The sequence below is a fragment of the Triticum urartu genome, chromosome 4 (genome assembly GCF_003073215.2).
Source record: "Triticum urartu cultivar G1812 chromosome 4, Tu2.1, whole genome shotgun sequence".
Taxonomy (NCBI): domain Eukaryota; kingdom Viridiplantae; phylum Streptophyta; class Magnoliopsida; order Poales; family Poaceae; genus Triticum; species Triticum urartu.
The window spans coordinates 158,940,161-158,955,674 of record NC_053025.1 but is presented as its reverse complement, the minus strand read 5'-3'; the positions used below and the strand labels follow the sequence as shown (position 1 = coordinate 158,955,674).

At 44.1% G+C, this 15,514-nt stretch overlaps 1 long non-coding RNA gene across 14 annotated transcripts; it reads right to left on the bottom strand.

Moving 5' to 3' along the window:
• Positions 1 to 7,603: 7,603 nt before the first annotated feature.
• Positions 7,604 to 14,175, bottom strand: LOC125551200. 14 transcript variants are annotated; one of them, XR_007302249.1, is made up of 10 exons: positions 13,745 to 14,175; positions 13,250 to 13,344; positions 13,051 to 13,105; positions 12,753 to 12,969; positions 12,524 to 12,625; positions 10,935 to 11,621; positions 10,377 to 10,578; positions 10,229 to 10,290; positions 7,904 to 10,145; positions 7,604 to 7,816 (listed from the first exon to the last, which is right to left on the bottom strand). It is a non-coding gene; the product is annotated as an uncharacterized LOC125551200 (long non-coding RNA). The 14 variants fall into 14 exon arrangements; XR_007302250.1 differs by having other exon boundaries at positions 10,935 to 11,614; XR_007302241.1 differs by having other exon boundaries at positions 12,524 to 12,969.
• Positions 14,176 to 15,514: the final 1,339 nt, after the last annotated feature.

The following is a 15,514-nucleotide window of genomic DNA, read 5'->3' as shown; positions in this document are numbered from 1 at the left end:
GTTGACGAAGTAGACGAAATGCTTGGAGTTGGACCAGAGATATTTGAAGACCTCGAAGACTTTGTTAAAACAGGCAAGCAGCCCTTTGACCATGATGAACCATTTTACATCATGATGGCATTTTCGTTGCTTCACTGAGTGCATGATATACCTTGAATGGCAACCTTGCTAGGCTTGCCTCCGTTGCATACTCCATTAATACTTGCATTGTTCATGACTCTACCCTTGCTTAGAGTTGTGTTGGTGGGTTGTAGAAATATGCTATAGTAAATGGCTACGCAAAGTGGGTCAGGGTTATGCATGAAAAAAAACAAGTGTGGTTTGACATACTTGCAAAAAAGCCCAGTGGGTGCCACTAATGCCCCCGGGAGATGATGATGAACTAGGTCACTACTTGGTGGAGAGGTAGTGTACCGAGGCTCGATAAAATTGTTGTTTACAGAGACGGATTAGATTTAAGATTTGTCGACTGTCCCAACCTTACATGCGCAACCACTCTACCCTTGTATGGGAAAGGGCATTATTGATTACCTAGGCCGATACTAGCTTGGAGCCCGCATTACTAGTGACGGGGGAGAGTTGGTGCTCTCTCTCGGGACGGGGTCGTGCCAGGTAGGGCGGCCAAGAACATTTTTATGGGGCACCGGACACACCCTTGGTACCCCGTGCCAGTGGTATGTGATGAATATGAGAGCGAGGCTCCACAATTTTAAGTTGTGAAATGTTGGGCACGGGGGTTACTACCAATCGAGTGGACTCTATGTTAGTATCGTCTAGGGAAAGATAGTGATCGGGTGCTTACCCCGGGTACTTGAGGTACCGCGGGTCGTGGATGACATGGAAGTTCCCCGGATCTTGTGGGTAAAGTGTGCAACCTCTGCAGAGTGTAAAACTATTCGAATAGCCGTGTCCACGGTCAAGGACAGTTGGGTGGTGCTGCTTAGACTACGTCCATATGTTTCTGACAAACAACACGGTTTGGTAAAAATATTGACGTGATTCGTGAGGAAGTCACGATGAGCTTGAGCATGAGTTGTTCATAACTCTCTCTCGATATTGATGTCTGTAACTTCCTGATACTTGTTGCAGACGCATTCGTATTCTTGATAAATGTTGATCATACTTGCATGAGAAAAACTAGCTTTCCGCAAAAATGCCAAAATTAGCAGTAGTGCCTTGCATAATTATTCTGTTATCACCCTTGGGTTGCTTGCGAGTACATTCAAAGTACTCATTGGCTTGCCACTGGTTATTTTATTGGCCAGGCATGAAAGAATAGGACATAATGAAGAATACTTCAGCGATGAACATGCGAGCTAGGACGCTTCCCAGTCAGAATGCCTGTAGGGTTAAGGCAGATGGCATGGGTCCAAGTTGTTATTGAAGATTTCCGCTGCAATGATACACTCAAGACTTGACCATAATGGTCCTGCTTGTGTAAAACGGTATGTATGGATGTAAGACTCTTGTTATTCAGCTTCTGTGTGTTCAGTGAGCATTGATCTCTGGGATCACTGTACACGTGCATTCGGTGATCACGACTTATGAGTCGGGGTCCCCACATGAACGGGGTCATATCATTAGGAGAATGATGTGATGGACAAGACCCATCCGTTAGCATAGCATACTGATCGTTTAGTTTTATTGCTATTACTTTCTTCATGTCAAATACATATTCCTTCGACTATGAGATTATGCAACTCCCGGATACCGGAGGAATACCTTGTGTGCTATCAAACGTCACAATGTAATCGGGTGATTATAAACATGCTCTACAGGTACCTCCGAAGGTATTTGTTGGGTTGGCATAGATCGAGATTAGGATTTGTCACTCCGAGTATCGTGGAGGTATCTCTGGGCCCTCTCGGTAATTGATACATCTCCAACGTATTTATAATTTTTGATTGTTCCATGTTGTTTTATTATCAATCTTGGATGTTTTATAATCATTTTATAGTCATTTTATATCATTTTTTGGGACTAACCTATTGACATAGTGCCAAGTGCCAGTTGTTGTCTTTTCCATGTTTTTTACATCACAGAAAATAAATATCAACGGAGTCCAAATGCCACGAAACTTTACGAATATTTTTTTATGGGCCAAAAGGAAGGCAATGGGCCCTGGTTGCACCTGGTTGGTGCCCCGAGGGGGGCACAACCCACCAGGGCGCGCTGGGAGGCCCTGGCACGCCCCGGTGGGTTGTGCACACCTTGGGTGCCCCCGGACCGCCTCTTTGCTCTATAAATACCCAAATATTCCCAAAACCCTAGGGGAGTCGACGAAATATTCATCCAGCCGCCATAGAGTCCAGAATCACTACATCCAATCTAGACACCATCATGGAGGGGTTTACCACCTCCATTGGTGCCTCTCCGATGATGCGTGAGTAGTTCTTTGTAGACCTTCGGGTCCTTAGTTAGTAGCTAGATGGCTTCATCTCTCTCTCTCTTGATTCTCAATACAATGGTCTCTTGGAGATCCATATGATGTAACTCTTTTGCGTTGTGTTTGTTGGGATCGATGAAGTTCGAGTTTTTATGATCAGATCTATGTTTTTATATCCATGAAAGTATTTGAGTTTCTTTGATCTCTTTTATGCATGATCTCTTATAGCCTCGTATTTCTTCTCCGATATTTGGTTTTTGTCTAGCCAACTCGATCTATTTATCTTGCAATGGGAAGAGGTGCCCAGTAGTGGGTTCGATCTTACGGTGCTTGATCCCAGTGACAGAAAGGGAACCGACACGTATGTATCGTTGCTACTAAGGATAAAAAGACCAGACCTATATCTACCGCCATATAGATAAATGGATCTTGTCTACATCATGTCATCGTTCTTATTGCATTACTATGTTTTTCCATGAACTTAATACATTAGATGCATGCTGGATAGCGGTCGATGTGTGGAGTAATAGTAGTAGATGCAGGCAGGAGTCGGTCTACTAATCTTGGATGTGATACCTATGTAATGATCATTCCTTGGATATTGTCATAATTATTTGAAGTTCTATCAATTTCCCAACAGTAATTTGTTTACCCACCATTTGCTATTTTTCTTGAGAGAAGCCACTAGTGAAACCTACGGCCCCCGGGTCTTATTTCTCATATATTTGCCTTTGCGATCTACTTTTTCCTTGCCTTTATTTTCAGATCTATTAAACCAAAAATACAAAAATACTTTGTTGCACTTTATTTCATTTGCGATCTATTTATCTAATCTATTACAATCTTTTTACTGTCACGCACCAATTTCTGGTGCCATTACCCGAAAGGGATTGACAACCCCTTTAACACGTCGGGTTGCGAGGTGTTGTTATTTGTGTGTAGGGGCTGTTTACATTGTGTTGGTTCTCCTACTAGTTCGATAACCTTGGTTTCAAAACTGAGGGAAATACCTACCACCGTTGTGCTGCATCATCCGTCCCTCTCCGGGGAAATACCGACGTAGTTCGAGCTGCCATCAGTAATGCACATCATAATAAGCCTTGCAAGCAATGTGACTAATGATTTAGTTGTAGGATCATGTATTACGGAATGAGTAAAGAGACTTTCTGGTAACGAGATTGAACTAGGTATGAAGATACCGACGTTCGAATCTCGGGCAAGTAACATACCGATCACAAAGGGAATAATGTATGTTGTCATAACGGTTCGACCGATAAAGATCTTCGTAGAATATGTAGGAACCAATATGAGCATCTAGGTTCCTCTATTGGTTATTGACCGGAGAGGTGTCTAGGTCATGTCTACATAGTTCTTGAACCCGTAGGGTCCGCACGCTTAATGTTTGATGACAATTTTGTATTTGAGTTATGTGATTTGGTGACCAAACGTTGTTCGGAGTTCTGGATGAGATCACGGACATGACGAGGAGTCTCTAAATGGTCGAGAGGTAAAGATTGATATATAGGACGATGGTATTTGGACACCGGAAGTGTTTTGGGATGCACCGGGTACTTATCGGGTCACCGGAAGGGGTTCCGGGCACCCCGGCAAAAGATATGGGCCTTATGGGCCAAGAGGAGAAACACGCCAGCCACAAAGGGGCTGGTGCCCCTCCCCCCAATATGGGCTGGTCAAATTGGTGTAGAAAAGGGGAAGGAGGAAAGGAAAAAGGGAATAGGATTCCCCCTTCCCCCTCTTCCCTTCCTACTCCGAATAGGAATAGGAAAGGGGGGAGGCCGAATTGGGAGGACCCCAAGTAGGATTCCTCCTACTTGGAGCTCCCCCTTGGCTGCCTCTCCTCCCCTCCAACCTATGTATATGAGGGGGGCATCGCTAGAACACACACCAATGATTTTTAGCCGTGTGCCGCCCCCCTCCCCCCTCCACAGTTTACGCCTCCGTCATATTGTCGTAGTGCTTAGGCGAAGCCCTGCACGGATCACTTCACCATCACCGTCACCATGATGTCATGCTGACGGAACTCTGCCTCGACACTTTGCTGAATCAAGAGTTCGAGGGACGTCATTGATCTGAACGTGTGTAGAACTCGGAGGTGTCGTACGTTCGGTGCTTGATTGGTCGGAACGAGAAGAAGTTCGACTACATCAACCACACTGCCAAACGCTTCCGCTTACGGTCTACGAGGGTACGTGGACACACTCTCCCCCTCTCATTGTTATGCATCTCCTAGATAGATCTTGTGTGAGCGTAGGAAATTTTTGAAATTGCATGCTGTGTTCCCAACAAAGCTAAGTAAGAAGGGTTTGCTGGTTAAGCGAAGTGGGGGGCTTCCATGATGAGCGCGCTTTTGCGCACGATAGTGATGAGTGGGTGAGAAAGTACAAGCCAAAATATTATACGGAAGTTACTTCAAATCCTTTGGAAGAATGCGCGGAGGAGGAGATGGAAGCATCCTTCATGGGTGCAAATGGTACGGACTTTCCCAATGACATAGGCGTGCAGTCCACTACACCCGGTAAAGGTGAAGAAAACGACCGCTTCATTATTGAGGATAATGGTTCACCCAAGGAAGCAACACCATCATTAGGCATGAATGATTTTCCTTCTGTTACTAGAAACCCACAGAAAGAAAATGCAGTATCAGGCGGGTCTAGCGCTAAAAATTCAGCAGAAGGTAGTTACCCTAGTCTGACAACAATAATGAAGGAAGCGATTAATAATGAGACTAAGGAGCATGATGTGAAGCGGAAACGGCAACAGTCAAAGTATTGTCGGTCCCCCTACCAGCAGGACGGTCGATGCAAACGTGTGAAAAAAAGTAAGTTAATTGTAAAATATTTGTAAAGCTTTTTATGTCCTAACATTTGTAGTTAATTAACTACATGTCCGCTCATTTTTGTAGGTCTGTTTTGTATATGTGATGTTCTCATTAGTACAGACTTTATTAATGAGAATCACATAGAGGGCGTGAGGGTTTATATTGACACGCTAGCAGGCTCGCGGAAGCATTGTGCACAGACTATGGTCCACATAACGGGAATAGGTGTGGAAACGTGTACGGTGGAAATGCTTCGAGCCATCACTTCGTGCCAGTGGTTGAATGGCGCTCTAAGTATGAGCATTATTTTATGTTCTTATACACTTATGTTGTATTAAGTACATTTTCTAACTATCATTTTGTGCCTTCTCAATTTTGATAGGTCATCAATTGTTATTCCAACCACATGCAGAGTCGTACTCCTGTGTCTGATCATCATGTTCTAACATCATGGGTGTCACACTGCCTTATACAGCACACTGAAGGAAAGTTGAAGAACTTGAACATGAACTACATGGAATATTTCACGAAAGAATCGAAAATTGTGTCAAGAGTAGTTGATGAGTACTTCGCAAAATAGAAGGTATTTGCATTTCAAACGACTCTTCACAGTACATAACGATCTTTATATAAATAACCTAACCGTTTTGTAGGCATTTTCCCTTTTAATTTGAACAATAATCATTGGATAACCGTTGAGATGCACAATATGAAGAAAGAGTTTCAAGTTCTAAGTTCTACTGGTAAAATCAGCAAGGCAGTTCGTTCGAAGATTGCTATGATGGTAACTTAACAATTTTGCATAACACAAATACATTTGTACGTTCGTAAGGTGTTCACTTTGTACGTGCTTAATATTGTTGTGACAATTCTATTTCAGAGGGCAGAAATTGCTACAGATACAATAAGGTAAACTCTGCTATAGGTACAGATCATCCAAATGTGTCTAACTACCAATAAGGGAGTACAAAATGCCGAGACAACATTACAGGTAAGCTCATACTCGAATGCATATGTAATTGTGTTTTCCATCATGACTTGACTAGCATTTTTATTTTCAGAGTGTCTTGTGGACTTTTCGTGATGAAATGCATCGAACTCTGGGACGAGGATGACTTTAGATATGACTTTGACCAGGAAGAGATTAATTTTTCAAGGGGACGCATTCTCGCGGAAATACTATTTTTAGAGAGCAACACATTGACGAGGGTGAAGGAGAAGATTCTGAAAATTATGGAGAAGCAATAAGTGCGAGAAAGTGTGTAGGGTTTTTGCCCCCCACATGACTATGCCTATTCGTTACTTGGCACAATTTCATTATTGTAATAATGGCAGAATTTTGGCTTTAGCCACGTAGATGATTATGCCTATTCGGTGGTTCGTACCATCTCTTTTATTATTGTAATAATTCCACAATCTCTGTTTTCCCACGTAGATTATTATGGCTATTTGGTGACTAGGACAAATTTATTATTGTAATTATGCCTATTTGGTGATTGAGACAATTTTGCTATTGTTACAATTGATTGTGCATCGCTACTGATTTTCTGTTTGAAGTGATTATGCCTTTGTGAAATTTATGACTACACTTTTCTGTTTAAAGGAAAAAATGTCCTGGCGTAGTAAAAAATGCCCAACCAGCAGCTAGACCGGTAGTAGGTATATTTTTCCACCCAAATCAAGCCCAACAGGGCGACTCGGGCAGTCAAATCGGCCCACTACGGGCCCAGCAGCAAGAACCAATGGGGCTGGAAGGATATGTAACAGAAGAGTTCGATATGTATGCCGCGCCCGGCTATTTAAGCCGGTCAAGGCGCCTCCCCGCTTTCGAGGTGGGAGTAAACCTCACATGTGCGGGCGCCACGGCTTGCACGGGGCATGCACTGCCTTGTTCGTGGGTCGGCGAAAATTTGAAGCCCAGCGCGATTGGCCCCCTCGCCCCACGCGCGACCTCTCCCCCGCCAACTGGGCTGGCCCATAGTTCACCCGCGCGGTCCCCCCCTCCCCGCGTGCGCTGCAGCTGGTCACTGGTTTAGTACCACCTCGAAAGCGCGGGGGCGCCTCGACCAGCTTAAATAACCGGGCGCGGCGTACTTGTTGAACTCCTCCGTTACATATCCTTCCAGCCCCGTTGGACCCTGTTGTTGGGCCCGTAGTGGTCAATTTGACCTCCCGAGTCGCACTGTTGTGCTTGATTTGGGTGAAAAATATACCTACTGGCGGTCCAGCTGCTGGTCGGGCATTTTTTTTCATTTTTTTCCTTTAAACAGAACATATACAGTACGGTAAACAAACAAAATATACAGTATGTTAAAACTATGAACTTCTTCACACGAAACATAACAGAAAACATGGCAATTAATTCAGTACATAGGAAAGATGTTCACATAAATATTTTGATAATCATAATTCAGTACATATGATAGATATTCACATAGTTATTTTGAGAAACATAAACAAAACACTTATTAAGTTTCTTGGTGCCGCACACATGTTCACATAAATAAATAACAATATAGGTTATTCCGACATGACTCGTGTAACCAGTTTTCTTCTTCCCACAATCGAAGCCACTTCTCTATGCCCGGTTCCTGAACGAAATATAAAGAATCGTGTGAGAAAATATAGTCGGTAAAACCAAACAAACAACATAACTAAAATAAGAATGTAAAACTTACTTCTCGTTTAGACTACATGTCGCCTTGTTATGACCTGGGAAATGACAAAGACTGCACAATGGACCACTTTGCTTCTCGCTAAAAAAATTTGGTCTACCATTTTTCGTAACATCAGGCCACCCTTTGACCGGCCTTTCTTAGGTGCACCCTTCGTTGAAACTTTCTCAGGATCACGTATACCTGTTGCACCTTCTTCCGCTTGAATTGCCTGCTCCACAATTAGAGCACACCTTCTGTGTCATATGAGTTCCACTTCCGGGATCTTCTTCCTTGCTATTATATCGTCTAGGCACTTCATCAATTCATAAAACAAGAAGGGATCATTTGCTGCAACATGAGCAGCTTCTGCAGATTTTATGCTCACTTGAGTATACTGTTCTCTCTCCTCTGGCCCGGACCAACCCCAACCAAAAAGATCACCCTTGCGCTGCACTGCAACCTATCTCTCGCATCTTTCGACAATCGATGGAGGACACAACACTTTGGTATTTCAGACAATTTAAGATGATGCAAAACAAAGAGAATGTGTTTGCAAGGCAGCCCTTTTCGAACCATCATGTGACACATGCATGATACAGTTCTCCGAGTTACCTGATTCATACACAACATTATACCTGAACTTGTGGTTATTCTGCCATGTCACGATGAAGGTCTGACGCTCAATTCTCACTAGCGTCTCAAAAATCTCCAGTTCTCTCATCTTCAAATCATTTTGCTGAATGTAGAAATTAGCAGGAATGAATACTTTGGCAGCATGCTCCTCAATGTCCTTATATTCAGTAACCGCCGGTGGTACTTTCTGATTAGCCTCGCAGTCATCATGCACCTCGTTCTAACGGAGGCAAATTATGCAGTTCTCATAATGCACTACCAAATCAACTATGGTCATACCATAGTTGAGGTCAAGGTGAAGGGAGGAGTTCAGGCTTTCGCCCCTCTGGTTACTACGCATACCAAGAAAAAATTCATCTGAAAGATATGATGCTGCCTAGAGTCTCCTCTTCCTATACATCCTGTTCAGCCACTCTTCAATTTTATCCGTCTTCCATTTATTGACAAAGGCAGTCCATCTCTCCTCAAAGTCAATAGTCAAAAAAATCTCTCCTCAAAGTTCTCTTGACAGGTGGCATAGTACAGGAGCGATCTGAACTCATCCAGTGACTTGTAATGTAGGTGTCTGCATATTTTTCTCGATATGCCACGAGCAAATACGATGGAGAACATCTGAAAGGACACTCCAAATCGCTCAGATCATTGCAGCGTCACCGTCTGTGATAATTGACTTTGGCTTCTGCTGACAGTTTGCCCTCATAAAAGTATGGAACAGCCACACATGCGTCGCTTCGGTCTCGTTGGAAACAATGGCGCAACCAAAAACTGTTGTGCAACGGTGGTTATTAACACCGACGAAGGGGGCGAACGGGATACCATATCTGTTCATCTTATACATGTTGTCAAACATGACCACATCTCCGTAGTCCTGATAGTCCCTCCACGACTATGCATCGCACCAGAACATACACTTCAACCGTGCTTCCTTATCTAGCACATACTCAAAGAAGTCTGGGTCCTTCTGCTTTCTACTCCTCATAATGCCCACTGCTGTCTCAGCATCACCCTTTGCAATGAGCTTCATTTTCTCCCAGCAGCAAAGGTTGTACACGTCCCGCCTAATAAGTCCGCATTTCTCGTACAAACCGCACCTACTGATGAAGTTGTCCACCATTATATGCTTACTGATTCCAACCCCTTGCATACCCAGTATCTCTGCCCTCGTGCCATCTCCAATCCGTCTGTGTGACCACAGAAAACAAACCTCATTGGGTCGAGCCATCACGTGGTTGTGATCATCCACGAATGACACGACGAACCAAACTCCACGTGCCCTGTCCAATTTCACCACCATCTACGCACCGCACTCGCATCGAGTCTCGGGTCTAAGCCTACGGGTGCGACCCTCCATGGTTATGATTTTCCTCTGCCTTCTCCCTGCCCTAGAGCAAACAAACCGCCTGAACCATATTATTCCTAAAGCACCCTTCCCTCGTTTCATCTTCTCTCTCCTGATGCTGAACCCATGTTCTTTGGCATGCTTGTTGTAGAATATGTATGCATCCCCTTGTGGCCAAAAAGACATAGCCATGACCTTCCAATGTGTCTCCAACTTCTGTTGTTGGTATTGAGCCTCCTCAATGTCCATCTCTGCTTCGTCGTCGCCACCATCAAGACCATCTGAGCCCTCCTAAAAAAATTACATATGAAACTATGTCAGTATTTATGATCTATTACAAACTACCATGCACGGTACAAAATGTTTGAACGAACCTGGCTCAAGTTATCGGCCCACGATTCCTCATGATTATTTTGCTCATTCTCAACGTCCACATCTTCTTGTAAATTAAAAACACAGACAAATTATTACACATACGGTACTCTGCCAATTGAAAACTGGAATCAAATAGACTTCACTTACCTTTTTCACTGTTTGCACCATGTTCATTATTTGCAAAATCCTCTGAAGGTAAGATATCATATTATGACCACGAATCGTTATCGCTGTTGTTTGTCATCTTCATTACTAGGATCGTTATCGGTCCGACTGACATCATTTGTACCATTCTCATCAGTTGTAAATGAGGTTTCTTCGTCAATTTAAACACATGTTACTACCAACACTGCACATCATTGAAAAACACATTATCACATGTTAAATTCCAAGTTCATGCACTGGGACATATAGATGAATAAATTGCAACATTTAACCTATGAGCATTTAAAACGATTTCTTTCTAAATCTGACTCATGTACATAGGTGCTACAACGAAATTTCTTCTGCTGGATTGTACTTTGTGTATAGTTGCATGACTTGCGTGTAAACTTTGGCACCAGTGATTTCCATGACAATATTATGTTGCTAGTCAATATTGTAGACCACACAATGTCAATGCTAATGAAGATCCCTCTGATTTCCCCCCTAAAGAAGTAGCAGTGGTATAGGATATTTATAGCTTATGTGGGATAGATGACAAACCTTCAGCGGTGGTATCGATGTCGTCCGTCAACGCCGATGGGGCCTTGAGGCATGGGCCTCCGGCATGATTCAAGACGGCAGCGACGTGGAAGACGGCAGCGACGTGGAAGACGATGAATCCACAAGAGGGAGTACCTGACGGAGCCGCAGCGGCGGACAAGTTAGGTCAACGTCGGCATTTTGGACGAGTGTGGTAGGCTCCATGGGACGTCCGGACGGTTACATGCGGCGAACGCGGCGTCGTTGCGGAAGACAGAGATGTCCAAGACGTGGCCGGCCACTTGCCTAACCGCCGACCATGATGTGGGAGACGACGGGGTTGGAACCGCCGGCGTGGGAGATTGGGCTGGTTAGAGGCGGCCATCGACGCGAAGAACGGCGACGTCCAACACTTGGCCAGCCACCGGCGACAGCGGTCTTCCACTCCTCATCCCACCCGTGACGATCCAGATCAGCCGCCGCGTGATCGCCGTGCGGCAGGCCTGATCGATCAGCGTTTTTTTTTTTCTCTAGTCGGGCGGCAGGCAGGATCGATCAAGTGGTCGTGCAAGTTTTTTTTCCTTCTTAGTCACGTTTATTCGTATGACCGGGATTGTACATCTACGATACGAGGTGGGTATACATTTCTTCCATATGACCTTTCTGCCCTTCTATGTTTTGTTGGCGGGGCGGGGGGGTACCTAAGCACTTCTCTTAGAATTAATCATCGGGACAGGAATAATCAGGAGAGGACATAACAACCTCAAAAAGAAAAACTACCAACAGATATATGAAAGAGAAAAAGATTACATGCAATTAGCATGATGAGGACAGGGTATCGAGATACAGCCCCTCTCCCTACATCCAATCATTTATTATTCGGACGAAAGTACCATCCCAAACGGCAAAAGAAGATGAATCGACTATCTCGTTCTATGATTATACCAAAAGAATATGCACATACGAAGGCAGCTGAACCTGAAACTAATAAAAAAGACAACACAATGCAAAATATAACACCACGATGGTACACTGATATCTCAGAAGGCCCCAAGGGTAAACAATATTTTGAGTTTCAGTAGTACAATCTACATTTTCATCTTCAGTAAGTATTTTTAGCAATTCTCTTGATGTACATGAGACAAAACAACGTATAGTTGCCCATGAACACACAATTCTTTAGATATATACTGAAGATATCTACATTTTTGAATAGTCCCAGGATTAATTAACCATGGAAACCAAAAGGAAATTCTCCTAACAGAACCTCCTTGATTCTCCTAAAAGCAAAACCAAGTGTTGAAACGAATAGGAGGCTAAACTGCCTAAACACACACACACGCGCACGCATACATCAGACATCTCTATAGTACCAATTCAGGTAGATCAAGAAAATGAAAAGTCGAATAGCATGGCATATATAGAATTGTAGATTAGTATCTAGTATAACCAGAAAAGTTGAAGAGCATCCAAACACACAAACACCTCATACCAAATTTAGGCACATCAAGAAAATCAACAGTTGAATACAGTCTCAATCTCAATCACCCATCTAGTAGCCGTAACAAAATATAAAAACAACTAACCATTGCTGGAAGCAAGTCACTTACCAGACCATCAAATAAAACAACTCCCAGAAGGTACATGTTCAGCCAATTAACAACTCCCAATGCCCACTTCTCGAGACAATAAATCAGCTTGACTGCAAGCTCCTACAATTATAATATTCAGCATAGGGCACACACTACAGTATCTCTGAATCCAAATCTAGAGACTGCAGTCATTACTGAATGGCATATATATGAACAAAATGCTAAAACGGACATATATAATCCTTACTGGCATGGATATCAAGGGGGTCGGCCACCTGCCCTCTTTCATCAGTCACATGAGGTAGTTCAGACATATGTCTCGGCACCCCATCAACAATCATCTTGCAATGATATATTCGAGATGTCAGAACCAACGATACAGCATGATCTTTCCCAGATCTCTCTAACACCTTCTTGAAGTAATCATATCGATTTTTTAGTATTTTCGCATGTCATTTCCAGAACTGCATAAAACATTTCAATAGCAGATCAGCTAAAGAGTAAACCTTGATGTCCAGTTATCCCATGATCCGTCCAGAAACGACCTCATTTCCTCCTGGACTCCATGTAATCAAAGTTGGAATTTCGTTTTCCAGGGGGCTATTGTTGGTGCATTCATCCGAGCCATTAATCCATGAATGGTAAAAAAGGTGAAAATTCAGTCAGTATCGGCAACGGAGCTAGTGGAACCTGTCAGGTTCACTTAACCATGAGTGCAAGCAGGACCATCAATAATGTTCATACATGTTACTTGACCCCGCAAAAAAGTACAACATCCCATGAAATATGGCCAAAGGCAATAGTTCCAACTTGTCACGAAGCACAGACTTCAGAATAACCTGAAGCATGAAGCAATGCACACATCTCACATTATTATCTAAAAGGTCAAATAACACACATGGTTTTTCATAGGTCAAAAGTAATTCAGTAGGAATAAACTGATGTTTTAGTATGTCCATTCTAAAGTAAAAGAGAAAGAACATTCGCTGCCACTTATACTCATTACCACAAAGATTATTATTATACAACCGAAGTTTGATCAAGCCAATAGCAAATATGCTAATACATAGTACATGTTCTTTTCTGTACCTTACCAAGTGCTACAAAATTCAGTTCAAATGGCTTGAGAGGGGGGAACTGAATAGAGAGGGTAGGATGGGAGTGAGCAACGACGGGAGATCTAATCGCATAAATCCTGGACAGATCTAGCATAGGCAGATCCAAGCAAAGGGGGCTCACCTTGCTAGAAGCCGGCTCCTCGGAGCACGTGGCCGGCACGTCGAGCCGCTCCAGCACGGCCCTGGCGGCGCCCTACACCACTTCCCTGCCACCGCTGCCTTCGTGCTCCTCGTCCTCCTTCCGCTGCTGCTCGTCGCTCGTCGGCGTTGCCCAAGGCCTGCTGCTGCTACTGCTCCCTGCCACCGTCGCCGTCGTGCTCATCGTCCTCCCTCCGCTCGCGGTTCGAGGCGGTGGGTGGCGGGGCGGCTGTGTGACGAGAGAGGAGGAGGGACGGGGGTGGCGCCAGGAGAGGGCGAGGGAACGGGCGGCGGCGGCGTAGAAAGGGGCTAGGGTTAGGGAAGTGGGGAGCAAAGAGGAGGGGGGGAGTGAGGAGAGGAGCAGAGAGGACGACGCGCTGGGTGCCCTGTCGGCACCCCTCTTCTGGGATGCGAAAAGACGGAAATACCTTGGTGGGGGCAAAGTATTTACATTTCGATGCAATTGAAATTTTATCGGACGGTTGAGAACGATCGTGACCGAGATCGCACGGCTCACAGGAAATCAACCCGAGATCCGAAGGTCTGTACTGCGAAGAGATTTCGATCCGATGGCCCAGAGTCCCTAATTGCTGTGAGATCTCGGCGCTCCCCTCCTCTCTTGTTTCTGGATTGCTTTTTCATCACACTGCTCTCATGATGTTAACCATTTGTGCTATGTCAAACATTTATCAGATTTGTTACGATTCCTAGCTGCGTTTCTCTCTGTCTGATCCCCTTGGTTCACCAAGCTATTTATCGAGTTGTGTACGAGCGGGCTCAAAGTGCCACCGCGCCTTCTGCCTCTAGTGTTAAATATAAGGTGTGCATTCCAGAGCTGCAAACATGAGAAAAGAATCGAAATAGCAACTCCACATTTATGCGCCAAGAGCATTTGCACTGATTTCCTTCACAGAAAAGTAAATATGAAATAGGTGCCTTCTGCCTCATTTTTTTCGAAAAGGGGGGACTCTTCGGCCTCTGCATCAGAACGATGTATACGACCATCTTATTAAACAAATAAAAAGGTTCCAACAAGGTCTTAAAAGTCTCCAAATGAAAATAAAAAAAGCTCACACATAGCCAAAAGGGCTAGAAGACAAACTAGCCAAATCAAGGACGCCACAACTGGCTGGCAAAAGAGAGATAGGTAAACTAATTGCCTATCATATTACATGACCGCCATCCAAACCGGCTGAAGATATCCCGAGCTACCATCTCCCAGCGGATAGATCCAGTAACCAAACGCTCCCTGGCCTCCGTCGGAGTGAGTAGCGACCACGAACGGATCAACACCGTGGCTCGGAAAATAACCTGCAAAAAATGAATGTGTGTTGTTCTGTTAAAAACCAAATCATTTCTGCAATTCCAGAGTGCCCACAACAAGGCGCAGACTCCAACGCGAATATGTCTCGCTAACTGGGTTCTATCCCGTTAAGCCACGTTCCAAATAACGTGTTGATAGAACTCGATGGAGTAATATTAAAAGCAATATGGACCGTCCGTCATAAGACTTTGGCTAGCGGGCAATCAAGAAAAAGGTATTTGATCGACTCATCCCGATCACAGAAACTACACCTAGTAGGTCCTGTCCAATTACGCTTTGTCAAGTTGTCCTTGGTTAAAATAACTTGTTTATGGACAAACCACATAAACACTTTGATTTTCAAAGGGACTTTGACAGCCCAAACATGTTTGGAACTAGGAATCGAGTTTGAATTGATAACATCAACATACATTGATTTAACTATAAATA